This window comes from Mesoplodon densirostris, chromosome 19, assembly GCF_025265405.1.
Source record: "Mesoplodon densirostris isolate mMesDen1 chromosome 19, mMesDen1 primary haplotype, whole genome shotgun sequence".
Taxonomy (NCBI): domain Eukaryota; kingdom Metazoa; phylum Chordata; class Mammalia; order Artiodactyla; family Ziphiidae; genus Mesoplodon; species Mesoplodon densirostris.
In genome coordinates, this window is record NC_082679.1 from 21,192,533 (window position 1) to 21,207,710 (window position 15,178).

The following is a 15,178-nucleotide window of genomic DNA, read 5'->3' on the forward strand; positions in this document are numbered from 1 at the left end:
TGAGGAAAGTACTTGAAGCCACTGGAAGAACCACCAGGAAGAAGCAGGTAGGACAATCTCTGGAACTGATACAGGCCCAGAATAGGTCATGTTCCCAGTGGCCAGAGTGGAAAAATACTCAGTGTTCCACAATATAGATAAAATGGACAAATTTCTTGAAAGACACAAATTACCAAAGCTTACTCAAGAAAAAAAGTAGATAACCCAAAGAGCCTTATATCTATTAAAGAAATTAAGTTTGTAGTTAAAAACCTCCCCACAAAATAAACTCCAGGCCCTGATGGCTTTAGTGGGCTATTGTACCAATCATTTAGGGAAGAAATAATATCAATTCTATCCAAACTCTTCTAGAAAATGAAGACGAGGGAACACTTCCCAATTCATTCTGTAAGGCCAGCATTACCTTTAATTTCAAACCCAGAAAAAGACAATACAAGAAAAGGGGACTGCAAATTAAGATTTCTCATGAACATAGATACAAAAATTCTTAACAAAATTTTAGCAAATTGGATCCAACAAAACATAAAGAATACATCATGACCAAGTGGAGCTTATGTAAGGAATGCAAGCAGTTTAACATTTGAAAATAAATCAGTGTAATTGACCTTAAACAGACTAAAAAGGAAAATCATATAATCATCTCAATAGATGTAGAAAATAATTTGATAAAATCCATAAACAAACATGATAAAAAACCTCAGTAAACTGAATAGAATACATTTTCTCAACCTGATAATGGGTTTCTATGAAAAACCTTCTGCTAAGATCATACTTAATGGTGAAAGACAAAGTGCTTTCCCTGTAAGATCAGTAACAAGACAGGGATGTCTATTCTTATTATTTCTATGCACTTCTCTTCATTTCTATTCACTTCTAGCAAGTACATTGTATTCCTATATACTAGCAATAATCATAAATTTAAATTTAAAATAATATAATTTACATTAGCATTAAAATTTTGAAACACCTAGAGATTGGCAAAAAAAAGTGCAAAGCCTGTAAACTGAAACCTACAAAACACTGTTGAGAGAAGTTAAGAGACCTACATAAATGGGGAGAGATATACCATATTCATGGATCAGAAGGCTCAGTATTGTTAAGATGTTAATTCTCTCCAACTTGATCCTATAGATTCAACATGGTCAAAAATTCAATCAAGATTCCAGAAGTTTTTTTTTAAAGAAACCAACATGCTAATTTTAAAATTTGTATGGAATTGCAAAGGTCCTAAAATAGCTAAAATAATTCTTAAAAGGATGAACAAAGTTGGAGTACTTGCACAAACTGGAAAGGAAGCAGATAAATGGCTAATTGTGCCTGGAGTTTTATGGCCAGGCTGGATTTGGCAAATCTCCTTCCATCCACATCTTGTTGCCATAGTCGAGTCACTTCATGTTACAGACTGGGTGTTGGCCCACCTTGATCCTCTTGGGTCACTTTCATCAACTCCATGCACCTATCCCTGAGCATCTGTCCATTTTCTGCTTACAGATGGCACCTGCAACCTTCTGTGGGCTGCTCTTGTTTACCAGAGCCTCCTCCCATGTATGTAGAGAATATTGTGTGACATGAGACATGACTGACTGCTGTGGGAGAAGAAAAGACCAGCATTTTTGCCTTGAGGCAGGTCAAACTCCAAGATGTAATTTATGCTCCAGAGCTTCCCATGGGTCAGGCTGAGTCTGGAACTTTCATGTGCAGTCACATCAATCACATTCTTGTTTGCCTTCTCCCCTTCTCTACCCTGCTTCCCTCCTACCTCCTTGCTAGCATCTTCAGCAGCACATTTTCAACAAATCAATTGCATTCAAGAGAAGCAAGAACTGGTGAGCACCTACTCAGTCTCACAGCTCCTTATTTACCTAGACTCAGGTCTAGGCTTCTCTTCGTGAAGAAACCTCCTCAGCTCATCTCCATCACTGAGTGGCTCTGCTGACATGTCTGTTTTCCCTCACTGGACTGACTCTCCTGCAGACAGGAACTAAGCCACATTCATCTGTGCATCCCAGGTGCTCATGCAGCCCAGCAGCAGGCATACAGTGGACACACTGTTCCTAAACTTTGCATCCCTTCATGAGGTTCTGCTGCAAGGGTAGCATGAGGTACGATCCAAGGGATCTTTGTTCTCTGCCACCTCCCTGATGTGGAGTGAGCTGAACTGTCCAATGAGGCAGCTGGAGAGAGATGCTGGACTCTCGGTGCTGTCCTCAGGACAGTGTTCCCAACTCTGGACTTTGAAAGAACAGTTAAATCATTCTTGGCCCCCCAGGCACTACAGCTCCCAAATTACACACTCTATTGCTTTGCAATTAAGCAATACTGCAATTAGAACTAATGCAGCAGAGATGATGATCTGTGGGGCTCGTTCATAAAAATGCTTCATTTAAATATTGAGCTCAGTGCTGAGAAAGAATAAACAGACATAATTCTCTTTTTCTTTTTCTTCTTTTTTTTTTACATAAACAGGAATTTGTCTCAAAACAGTTGTGGGTTTTATGAGTCATCACTTCTGTTCAGCCGGCAGCTTTCTGCTGTGAGATGCATTGGGGTCTCGCCCTCGTGGTGTCCACTTTGCTTGTCCCCACCGTACAGTGGGGGTGGTTCCGCAGGCAGATCATGTCTCTTGCCACTTGTGCAGCCCCTCTGATGCTTTGCCATGCAGTGCCTGGGGACCCCATGACAGTTACCTTGTACTTTCTACCCTCTTCCCTCTCCTGGGGAGGTGGGGGAGGGCGGTGCTGAGTCTGTGCAATGGAGGAGGAGCCATTAAAGCAGAGCTTTATGCCTGGAGCACAGAGTTTCCATGGCAGTGGCCCCAGGATGGGCTTCCCTGGCATTCTTTGTCAAGATGGAGAAAGTCAGCCCTGGAGACTCCAGAGTGACGTGGGTCCCTGGCTCCCAAAGCTTGTCTGATGAGCACAGTGCAGACAGCACAGCAAGTGCTTCATGGCATTGTGAGACAGAAACCTTCCTATATTTTTGGTTAAAATAGTCTTACCTATTTGAAATGGAGTTTTTTTCCCCAATGGTCTTGCTTACTAAAGTCAGTTACCCAGATTGTTTTGTATTCAGTCGAATCATGTGAAATTGCTAATATTTGACTGTTTTGACCTATAAAGATGGCAAATTTGCTTTTATTTCATCATTTGACCAATAAGAATGGCAACTTTGGATGATTCAATCTAATAATTTTACTAACGCTTGGGAAACCAAACATCTGGGGCCCCATGGTGTAGTTGGAAAGAACTATATGCTAGGATTGGGTGGGTTTAGAGTCGAGTTTGGTTTCTACTTCTTCCACCGACCCTGGTAACTCCCTTGCCTGGATGAGTCTGTGGAGTGGAACTCACAATCCATGTCCTTCCCATCTCACAAGTCACATGCCTTTTAAATGGTAAAGTGCCCTGTGCATGTGGGTTAATGGCCTACAGCTGGGAAGATTCTTAGGTGTCATGATCAAACCCTTGGCTTGGACTTTTTGGGGGCAACGTGTTCCTTCTTTAAACTCCAGTTTTTACCTCTTTGGGATGAAGACAGTTGGGGCCCAGCTCTGGGGACTGGCCCGGGTAGTCTGCAAGAGGCTAAATTCTGTATCTGTTATGGTGGCATCTCATTAAAAGTCAGAACAACTGGGTTAAAAGTGCAAAAATCAATCTGTCAGTTACATTGTCTCCAGAAGATTATGCAACCAGTTTGGATCTTTTAAAAAAAGAAATTGGGGCTTCCCTGGTGGAGCAGTGGTTGAGAGTCCGCCTGCCGATGCCGGGGACACGGGTTCGTACCCCGGTCTGGGAGGATCCCACATGCCGCGGAGCGGCTGGGCCCGTGAGCCATGGCTGCTGAGCCTGCGCGTCCGGAGCCTGCGCTCTGCGGCAGGAGAGGCCACAACAGTGAGAGGCCCGCATACCGCAAAAAAAAAAAAAAAAAAAAAAAAAAAAAAAAGAAAGAAACTGACTTTAGAAAAAACCTTGAAATTCAGTTTTCCCTTCTTGGGGTGGCTTAGAGACCATGTTATTTATAAAATGTTTTGAAATTCTTAGAATAATATCAAAGAGGAAAAAAGTATCATTATTCAGGAAGACGTTTCTAACCTTTAAAGCTCATAAGGTGACTTTACTCAACATTCTACCTATGAAAAATCTCTACTATCTATGTTTTTGTAAAGGGTCTGATACAGTGGTACATGGTATTACTATTACAGACCTGGAGGAATTGAAACATTCTCAAGTGACTTTAGTACCTCCAAAACAATGTAGTTCAGTCTAGTCAGCCTTTGGAAATTGCGGATGTTGTTGGTTCCCTGCTCATGTCCTGTTACCCTTCTCACTTTAGTGCATGTGAGCCTCGTTTTCAGTAGCCAGCACCTGCATCTCTTTCCCGGAGGACTCCTTTGTCACTGGGCACTGCCGGAAGCCAGAAGAGCTCCGGGAGCAGTTCTCAACAATAACAGGAGTTGGTGTCTAAAACCTGCAGCTCCCTCATTCCTTGGGTGGGATAACTCTCAGGTGTGACTTGCTGTCTTCCAGAGTTCCCCAGTGAGATTAATTTCAATCTCCCATCATGGTAACTAGCCTGATAACTTACCCTTTATCGACAGCCTTCCTTCCCTGTTTCACTTTCCCTTTCCCCTATAGATATTTCATGATCTCCCAAACAAACTACTTTTGCTCACATCTTTATCCCAGTAGCTGAATCTGGGGTGACTCAAACTAAGACATTCTGTAATCTGGGGATGTTGTGTATGTGGTCCCAACATATTAACGAGAAATATAGGATTATCCATGACCTGCTATTTCTTGGGCATGTTGGATAATGGCTTATATAACATTATGTAAAATAATTACAATTATATCAACTTATGCATTGTCCCCAGAGGTCTAGTTGCTTTAGCCAAATTATAATGCACTTGCCTTCTTCTGGAGCAGTCCCTCAACTTCCCCTTCAGGAACATTCTTCTCCCACCCTCTGTCCTCAGCTCTAGTGAGAGGCTTATAACTCATGTTGGCCAGTGAGAGTGCCACATCTTCCTGGCCACCGTAGTTGGCTCTAGGTTTGGCATATAACCCAACCCAGACCAATGAGAGGCAACCCCAGGATTTTTGCTGGAGTTTTAAGGAAAGAGGTGGTCTCTTTCCACAGGTTGCTAAAGCAGTGGGATGCAGGCTGGGAGCCACAGGAGTTACCACATGGAGAGGAGCCTGCCCAGGATGCATGTGAGCCTCAAGGAAGGCAGAGCTGGGAGATGGAGGGAGCATAGGGCCTGGTAATGGTGTTTCACCCTAGGTCATGCCTGCACTTTTCATCACATGAGTTGTTTTTCTGTTACTTGCAGTTGAACCAGTCCTGACCAAGCTGCTGAACTGGGAAGAGGGTTTCCCTGGGGGAGTACAGGGTTCCCTTCTCAGAAATGGCTTTCTTAATGGAGGGGTGGGCTACTCTTGGGTGTGGTTACTGAGAAGAAAACTCCTGGCTCTGGTGCCAGGCCTACAAAAGATTCAACTCTATGAACTGGGAAACTTGCCTTTGGTGGCTTTTCCTAGAAGAGAGGTATATAAGAGTTTGCACAGAAAGGTGGGGTACGGGGGCAATGTGAAATGTTGAGTAATAGGGGTCAAGGCCGCGCTGCTCCTGCAGCCTCACCCATGGGGCACAGTGCCAGGTGGCCCTCCCCGGCCCCTGTGGAGCCTTACAGACAGTCTCTGCAGCATTCGGGTGGTAGCCTCTCCACTGAGATTGTGTTGCTGCCCTAAATGGGCACCCCCTATACCCCATGGTGGTTTGGCCAGAGAACTTAGCCATCTCCTGACTGGCTATTAAAAAGGGAAGGGCTGTGAGGGGCATGTGGCCACAGCCAAGAAGAGCAGGTGAAATAGGAGCACCTGGTACTGGTTGTCACTGAGGCCACAGACAGGGCAGGATAGAACAGATGCAGATGGAGGCAAAGGAGGGCTGTAGGGGAATGAGATTTACCAGAGGCTGGGGCCAGGATGGACAGCTGAGAACACTCCAGGGACTGGGTAAAGGGGACAGATGAAGCAGATCACTTTGACTTGGCCAGTTGATGTGACCGCACCAAAAGTGCTATGTTGAAATGTAAAATCACTGCTTTTAATTAATCAGTGATGTGCCCATCACGATCCCTGGCAGATTATGGAGTAAGGCTCAGGCCTAGGGTCTGATGTTATCTGATTTGATGATTACTTGGTAAAAGTAATTACTTGGCTATAAGTTTAATGGTTTGGTTTGTAGGCTGAGTTAAATGTCCCTGTGTAAAAACAAGGCCCATTAAAATGTCATTGACAATTCACTTCTTACCATATCTCAACAGTAAGAAGTCTTCCTTTCTGCCTTTGCTATTTAGCAAAGAGATTTCTCTTGCTGGGTGTGGGGAGGGTGGGCCCTTACTTAGTGAGACTGCAGAGGGCTGAGTGTGTCCTTCTTGGCTACGCAAAGTATGGACTGTGCACTCACATCAGTACCACCTGTTACCCCAGACCTGCCTTTTAACAAGATTCTCCAGTGGCTTGTGGCACAGAGAAGTGTGAGAAGCACAGAAATAATGGATCCATTGTAATATCTTGCCAGATCACAGTGGCAGCCTGTTCCCTCACCAGCAGAATGGGGTAGGGCTGGCAGCCATACTGGATACCATGACCCCAGCTCCTTGTCACATTCACTTAGATTAAGGCTGGTCATCTGACCTAAGATTTGCCAATCAGAGCCCTTCTCTGGGAATTTGGAATAGGACTGGTGTGTGTGTGTGTGTGTGTGTGTGTGTGTGTGTGTGTGTGAGAGAGAGAGAGAGAGAGAGAGAGAGAGAGACAGGGGGCGAGGATACAACTTCTCCTTGGGTAAGTGGATGTATAATAGGTGTACTTTCACCAGCTGCAGGGCCCTGAGCAAAGGGAACCAGTTGGTAGAGAAGACAAGCAGATGTGTTTGACAATGCGTAGCTTGACTGTACACTGAGAAGCAGGCAGAATGCTTTCCGGAATGATCCGCCTGAGGATGGTGAGGCAGGGGCATTCACCCATGGGATCCTCCAGGGCACTGCCCACCCCCAGTGTGCTTCTACTGTGTCTGCTCTTGATGGAAACATGTTCCACAGCTTAGAGGAAGCCCTTGGTGGAAAAGCAGAGAGCACAGGCTGCACCTTGAGGTGGGGCCTCAGTCATTGTCTGGAAGCATCCACCACAGCTGTGTGAAGTCGGAGAGGGTTGAGGCAAAGTCCTACGTGACCCAGAAAGTACCCGCCACAGTCAGGACCCACTGACAGTCACATCTCCATCCCCTCTGTGCCTAAGTAACCCAGGTGTGGGAACGTACTAGATGCCCCCAAAGTGGAATGGCTGAAATTATCACCTCAAGTGGAATTTGCAAATGATCTTCCAGCGAAACTTCCCTTTTCATCTTTACCAATGGCATAAATTGGGAAATTGAGAACTTATTTATAGTAACAAGCAAGGACAAAAATCTCTGAGCTTTCTCCCCGGTTTTATGGACTTCTTTCTACGATTTCTATTTTGTAGAAAATGCACACTGTAGCATGCCAAACAACGTGCAGCTCTTTAATAAATAAAAACCAACTCCTGAAATATTTCCTGCCTGATAGATCATTTTCTTAGTCCCTGTCTTAAAAAATTTAGGAGGGAAGTGGCAAATTTCTCATTTATTTGACTGATTTTCGTTTTCTACAAAGACAACAAATACATCCTTTGGACCTGGATCTGCCTATTCATTTGCAAAATTTCCACGTGGCTCATGTGTCTGTTTTCCCAGGTGAGTCTCTGTGCACAGACTGGCCAGCTCTGGCAGAGCTAAGAACAGAAGAGCTGACGTTCCTTCAGTCTTATTTGACTGGAGTTTTCCTTGTTACTTTTGACTTGTGGTGTGCCTGGCTTCCACCACATCTGTCTGCATCATTATAGGTTCTGATTCACGCGGTGCAGCACTGTCTCTCCCAGGCACCGCCTGCTTGGAATGGCTCAGAACGGGTCCCACTCCCTGTGCCTGACTCAACTCTGCACCTGCTGCCTGTCACAGCCCAGTCCAGACCCAGGCTCATGAGTGGGCTCTGAGACCCCACATGGCTGCCTTTTGCTCAGACACCCTGAGACTCACTGGTTCTTGTTTCCATATCTCAACACACCTTGGAAAGAGATGTAATAAGGCCTCTACTTCTGGTGACAGCCATTTGTGAAAAAGCACTGAGTTTTGCCCAAATGACAGCAGCTCTGGTGGTAGGGGAAATCCAGCTGTGTCTGGTCTAATAGGACTCTCCAAGCACTGGGGAGAGGGAGGGAGGCCTCATAAGTCTCAGCTCAAATGCCACTTCAATTCAATTCCACTAACGTCTGATGAGTCCTTGCTATCCCTCCCCCACACCTCCTCGCAATTAATTATTCCTCCCTCGGGGCCCCTCTCTACCCCATTTCTGTGCTTATCATGGTCCAACTTAAATTCCAGTTAACTGTGGATGTGTTATCCCTCCTGCTGGACCACCAGCTCCTTTATGGGGTGGGGGTGAATGCTTCCGTAGTCATCTCTTTCTGTTATGTGGGGCAGTTTACAGAATAATAATCAATATGTTTGTTGAACAAATACAAGTAGCTAATGTCCAGGCCCTGCAGACCCTGTGGGTCCCTGGCCCCCAGGACACCCCACATCCCTAAACTCCCCTTCCTCTGAGTCCTGGTTGCCACCTCTCCCCTGCTTAGGCCAAACAGATCCATTTTTGGCGGTGGCAGGTGTAGTAGGTCACCCACCCCAGGTGTGCCTCAGGCTCCCTGCCTCAGCTATCTGCTCCACTCTCAGCCACCAAGGAGCCAGGTGTGAGAAAAATTACATTCCTGCAGAGCCTCTCCATAGAGTAAACGTTCTTCTGAAAACCACTGGGAAGTTACACCTTCATAATTGAATCTTCCTGTGTGTGTGTGTGTGTGTGTGTGTGTGTGTGTGTGTGTGTGTGAAATTGTCTTTTCTTTAATTAAAGATATTTTATTGCTTTTATCTTATTACAGAAGTAATAAATGTTCATCACAGAAAAGTTGAACCTCACAGTCAGGCATTAAATTATACATCATCCCACCCACCAAGGAGACATAAACTTTTAACTCCTTGATGTATAACCTTCCAAACGTAATATTTGCAGTGTGCTTCACTTTCTCTGTGTAATAAAGTTGGGGTTCAATTCCTAATTTAAACATGCTACAGGAGCTTGCTATTTAAAGGAATTCTAAAGTGATTCCTTTTGGGATGTGAATAATTCCTCTGGGATTTATTTGTGCTACTGAATCAGGCAAAATCTGGAAGTCATAAACTGTTTATGGTTGGGGGGTTTTGTGTCTGATAATTTTTGAAAATATCTATCTCTATCTCTGCCTCCATATCCATCCATCCGTCCATCCATCCATCCATCATCCATCATCTATTAGCTTATCGTAGATTTCCTAACTGAGTGTTGAGAGATTGAGATAAAAAAACAGGCAGGGAAGCCAGCGCTGGCTTGATTGAGTGCCCTCCTCAGGGAGCCTCATGCACTCAGTGCCTCATATTCATAGTGTGCCCCAAGGACTGGATTACACGGCAAAAGATTAACATCCCTGCCGTACAAATTAAAAATGTTCTATCATTTGCAGCATGGAGCAGACTAGCTAAAGATGAGCATCTTCTCTTTGAACAATATAATTGAATGTCTCTCAGCCTGAACCCCTCGTTGTATTGATTTGAATTAATTATTTGTGCATTTGTAATCTCCTGGCTTCCCCAGTCCAGGAGTGCCCACATCACAACACTGCGTGGCCGCCTCCTTCCCAGCCATCACCTCTAGTCTGGAAGCCTTGACAGTTCTAAGGACAATTAATCAGTCAAATGGAATCAGTTTTTGCTGATAAAGGAGAGCCTTCTGTGTAAAACTGACATTCCATTTTATGGGAATTAACGTTCTGAAAAGTGACTGTGCTCTGCCTTAGTTAAAAGCATCGATGATCTGTGAGGGCCCAGTTCGGGGAAGCTGTGGAAGGAGGTGGTGGAGGGATCAAACTTTCACCGTGGAAGCGCTTAGAGCTGGGTGAGTGGAGGGAGCTGGAATAACCAGACCAAGGCTTTTGGTGTTCAAGGAGCAGGAATCTGTTCAGCTGCAAACCGAATTAGTTACATAAAGTATGTTGGTAGCTTGTGTTGCAGACACACCGCAGACCTTCCAAAGCAAAATGGAAAATTCTGTATACTAGAATTTACTAAAAATAAGAGGCACAGAAAAATTAGCATTTGCAAGGAAAAGAAAACTCAGGTTATCTGCAATCCAATTGAACTTTGCTGTGTGCTTAAATAAAAAACTGGATACATGGTACTTGAAAACATCCATTACCTGCTTTGGGAATGGGATTCCTGTGAACCCTGAACCTTCTCTTGCTTCAGCCTCTTTGAGGAGCATTCTGAATGGCTGCTTTCTGGTCCTGTAAGTGACCACAGCTGTCAGAGGCTGCTGAGGGGAGAGGCGGGATGGAGATGGCAAAGGACCTGGGTGCACACTCATTTTCCTGCAGGTGCTCACAGACTGTGTATCTGCATACAGCAGGCTGCGTTAGGTGACGGGGAGTGGTAGAGCTTGTAGGGAAGTGGGGAGACTGTCCTTTTGTAGGGGACAGCTACTGCTTGGCACCCACACATTCACCATGTGGGAATGTGGGCCCCATGTGGCCACATATTATGATTTTTTTCAAGAGAAGCCAGAAATTTGATTTTTACATGAGAGTTCCCAATATTGTAAAGTAATAATAAAAATCCTTGTGCAGGCCAAACATCCTTCTGTGGCCCACGAACTGCCAGTTTGCAACCTCTGGGTGGGAGATTAAGATGTACATTTGTCTTGGGGGCTTGGAAAGGGAAAGTTATTTTGTTTTTGGTTTTAATGTAAATCCCTGATAGGTCTCAGTCTTTTCTGCTTCTTTTGTTTTTAATTTCACCTGCACAGAAGGTCTGTCCTTGTTTATGATAGGCTCTCAGCATTGATTCCTGTATGGCATCATTCGTTCATTCAAGATAATACAGTAAGTTCCCTACCCCACCACTCAATTCGAAAACTAGGATCATGAAAATCAGCTACGTCCACCTGTGGGCTCTTCTCTCCCTACCCACTTCCTGCCTTCCTCCACCAAGGTATCCATATTCATCACTCCCTTACTTTCCTTTTTAGATTCTTTATCTCTTGGTTTTAGCTGGATTTTAACTTTATAAAAAGAGTATTATACTATATGTAATCTTTTGTAATTTATTTTTTTCAACTAATAGATGCTGAGATGTAGTTCATCCACTTTGGCTCTTGTGTAATATGCCATCAGCGTGTTCTACAGCAGATTCAGCCATTCTCCTGCCTGTGGGGACTCGCCTGTTTCCAGGTTATGTGAATGAGTCTGCCGTGTACTTTTGTTTACATCTTCCCTGAGCCTATAAACCTGAGTGAGAGTTTTTGCCACTTAGGAGTGGAACTCCTGGGCCACAAGGTATGTGGATGTTCAGTTTTAAGAATTAGTGCCAAAGTGTTTTCCAGTGACGTTAGCCCAATTTACCCTCCTACAATCAATGAGTAAGAGATCTTGTGATCCACATCCTCTCTAACACTTGGTACTGTCAAACTTTTTAAATTGTTGATAATTGAATGGGCATAATCATTGTGGCTTTGATTCACATTTCTCTTATCACTTTGAGGCTGAACACCTTTTTATATATTTTCTGGCTGTATTTTCTCTTCCATGATATGGTGGTTCATGTCTCCTGTCTAATTTCCCATTGTATTATTTGTTCTTTTTTATTGATTTCTAGGAGTTCTTTATACATGCTTGATACTAATCCTTTGTTGGTTGTATTTCATAAATCCTTTCCACTTTCTTTACGGTGGCTTTTGAGAAATGTTCTTAATTATAATGCAGTCAAATTTATCCATCTTATCTCTTATAGTGACCACTTTTGATGTCTTATTTAAGAAATCCTCCCTGACTTCAAAATCTAAAAGATATATCATCTATATTTTCCAAGAGTATTACTTAGTGATAAGAGCTATCACTTATCACTTCCCCCTTAGAAAAATTAGATCCAGGGAACAAATCTGATTTTTGTTGGTTTTTTTGCTAGTTGCTGGCAGATTAGACTGGGTGTGAAGTCATATTTTCTGACTTGAAATGTATTTTTAGTGCTCCATGGCTCTTTCTCATTTAAAAGGGGTCACTGCCAGTGTTGTTTCTAGACTTTACCTCGTGCTGTGTTTGCAGCCACAAAATAGGATGGGTCCCTCCTAAAGGACATGGGTTTTCCATGCATTCTAGGGCCCCTGGAGTCCCAGGGACGAGATAAAGTTTCTTCTGGGCTGAGGAAGGCAGGGAGCTCTGCAGGGCAGCAGCATCACTGTGCAGCCAGGTTGGCTGAATTGGTGCACAGGGTGGGTCACTCCACTGCTGCATCCTTTCCTTCCTCCCTCTGGAAGGAAAGTGTTTAGAGCAGCAGACTGCTAAGCAGTCACGTGCATGGACACAGGGAGCAGATGCACTGAGCTTCTTGCCTCTTGTTATCCAGAAAAAGAAGGGGTTGCATTCTCTGAACCCTGGCAAAATGGATGCCAATGTTGTCTGATGTGGAGGTGGGCCTGTATGGCGAAGCAGTGCAAAGATAAGTAAGAACGGGTACCCCTGCCTGCCTGTGTAAGAAGCACCTTAGCTACAAGCTCAGCTCACAAATGGCTTGATTTGTTATACTCCAACCAAGGCCAGTCTTGAATCAGTCAGACAGAGCTCTTTGTTCTGACTCAGAGCTGTAACTAAGATTGTGGGGTGGCGATAGAATCAAAACTCAGAATGCCACTGGCTCTGGTCACATCATCTCCTGTCAGACTGAGAGTTCCTGTCCCTCCCCCAAGGCTGTGCCCTGAAATGCTGCCTGCTGTCTGAAGGGCCCATGTGGGTCAGCAACAGGAGGTGCTGTCACAGCTGTAGATGCGGGGACTGCTCCCCAACTTGCCTGGCTCCCCCTTCACCTCCCCTACTGCCCTCCTCCCCCTTCTCGCTCCGCCTCCGGCTGGGGTGGAGTTTGCCCTGCCATCACCTCCCTCCTCTTCCCTCCTGCCTCCACGCCCTCATTTTGGTGTTGGTTGCAATGCTGACAGTCCCTTCAAGCAGCGTGGGTAGTCCTCACAGGCTGGGACCATAGGTCCTGAATCACCCACAGTGTGTCCTTCCCAAACTGAAATAAACTGCCTTGTCCTTGGACCCCTATCTGTCCTGGGCTGGAACCAAAATCCAAAGGAAAAGGTGGTTTGGGTGGTGAGTCCAATCCCACCTTTTCCCTTTTCAGTGGTGCTTGGCTCTCCTGGTTTGTATGCATCCCATAAAATTCAATGCAGGCTATCCAGTCTTTGTCCTTATCTTGGAGGGTGGCATAAAGGACCCCAGCGAGCATGTGCCCAGATCTCCATCTGTCTGCTTTGTGGATCTGCAGGGGCACACTTCACTTCTCCCTCCTTTGAGTCCAGGGCACTAAACTAGCAGGGATGCTGGGCCATGGATGTCCCAGGGTCAGAGGGATTTGCTGTTGCCTCCTATGGACACTCATTCCTCCTTAGTCTGACTTCCATTTTCATCTATTGGGGGGGGCAGTTAAGCTCCCACTTTAGGGAACTTGCCAAGCCCCGTCATGACTTCCTTCCCAGAAGTGCTTGATCGCCAAGGAGAGACTTAAGGGCTTGTTCCTCTGGGTGCGAGACACTGCCTCTCTGTGCTGAAAAGGAGCAGCCCGTGGGAGCAGTTCCCCAAAGCACACCTGCCTCCTCTTTCCCACACGCATCACACCAGGACCAGTTGCTTCCAGGCAGGAACCTGGCTGATTGCACGTAAGCAGAGGGATCTGGTTTTGGTGATGGAAAATGGCTCCCTGGCTCCTGGCTCCTAGCGTGATCTGGCACAACATCAGCCCATCACTGACACATTGCTTCCATTCAACCTGGCCTCCAGGAAGTTCCTTTTTCTTTGTAAGCACAGAGGGCCTGTATTTAACATGACAGCCCGCTGCAGTATTGAGTTAACTATAAACAGAGATGATCCTTCTGGACAGAATCACTACCCGCCAGACAAAATGATTAAATTTACAACTCAACTGGTGCTGATCAATATAAATGAAATGTGAAACAGCTTAATGTAGCCACCAGAAACAGCAGGCCCAAGGTTGTCTTCTCACAGGTATCCCAGTATGTCAGCTCCACACTGGGGCTCTCTGCACATGTCCAAACTCACTTTTATTTTCTCTCTCCTCTCAAATAAATATGGCAGTACCTTGCCAGATCAGTAGGGATAGGCTTATGCTGCAATAACAAACAACTCCAAAGCTCAGTGGCTTGAAACAGCCAAGGTTGATACCGCATCGTGCTGCATTTCCAGTGCTGGCCAGCAGAGGAGGCTCTGCCCATCACAGAAACTTGGGACCTTGGCTGGCAGAGCATTTACTGTCTTGAAAGTTGCCCGTCACCCTATCAGGGTAAAAGAATGCTTCTTGCATTAGCAAACCGATGTCTGGGACTGGAAATCATGCATGCCCCTTCTGTTCACAACTCGCTGGCCAGAGCTGGTGACACGGCCCCACCTTCTTGGTATCCCATGCAGGATACCAAGAAGCACAGTCCTAATCACGTGGCAGCCAGTGAAGAGATAGAAGTTTGCTGAGCAACATCAGTGACAAGCACATTTGTTTAAAAAACGGCTAGGTTTTAAACGAATCCATGGGATCTGGCAATTTAATGTGATCTTGTCATGGAATGAGGAATAACAGCCCCCAGGGCTTGTCTATTTCTTTAAGACATGTGTAACCTGCCCCAAACACACACATTTCAGAGGCTCAAAGCAATCTCTGGATGCGTGAAGAAAGAGTGTGGAATGCCCCACCTTCTCCCCAGATTCTCTCCTCAAACTAGCAGTGAGTCCAACAACAGTAATCACACCTGGTGCGTAATCTCTAACTGGGCAAATGCATTTGCACAAAGAGTTAAGCCAAAAGGGAAAAGAGTGGTTCTTGATCTATGTCACACCTCTTCCCAGGAGCTCCTTTCCTTCAGGACCCAGGCTGGGGGTGCCTGTCACTCCTGGTTCCATGAGGTACCCTGTGCCTAGCAGAGGCTGGGCAAGCACTCCGGTCTACT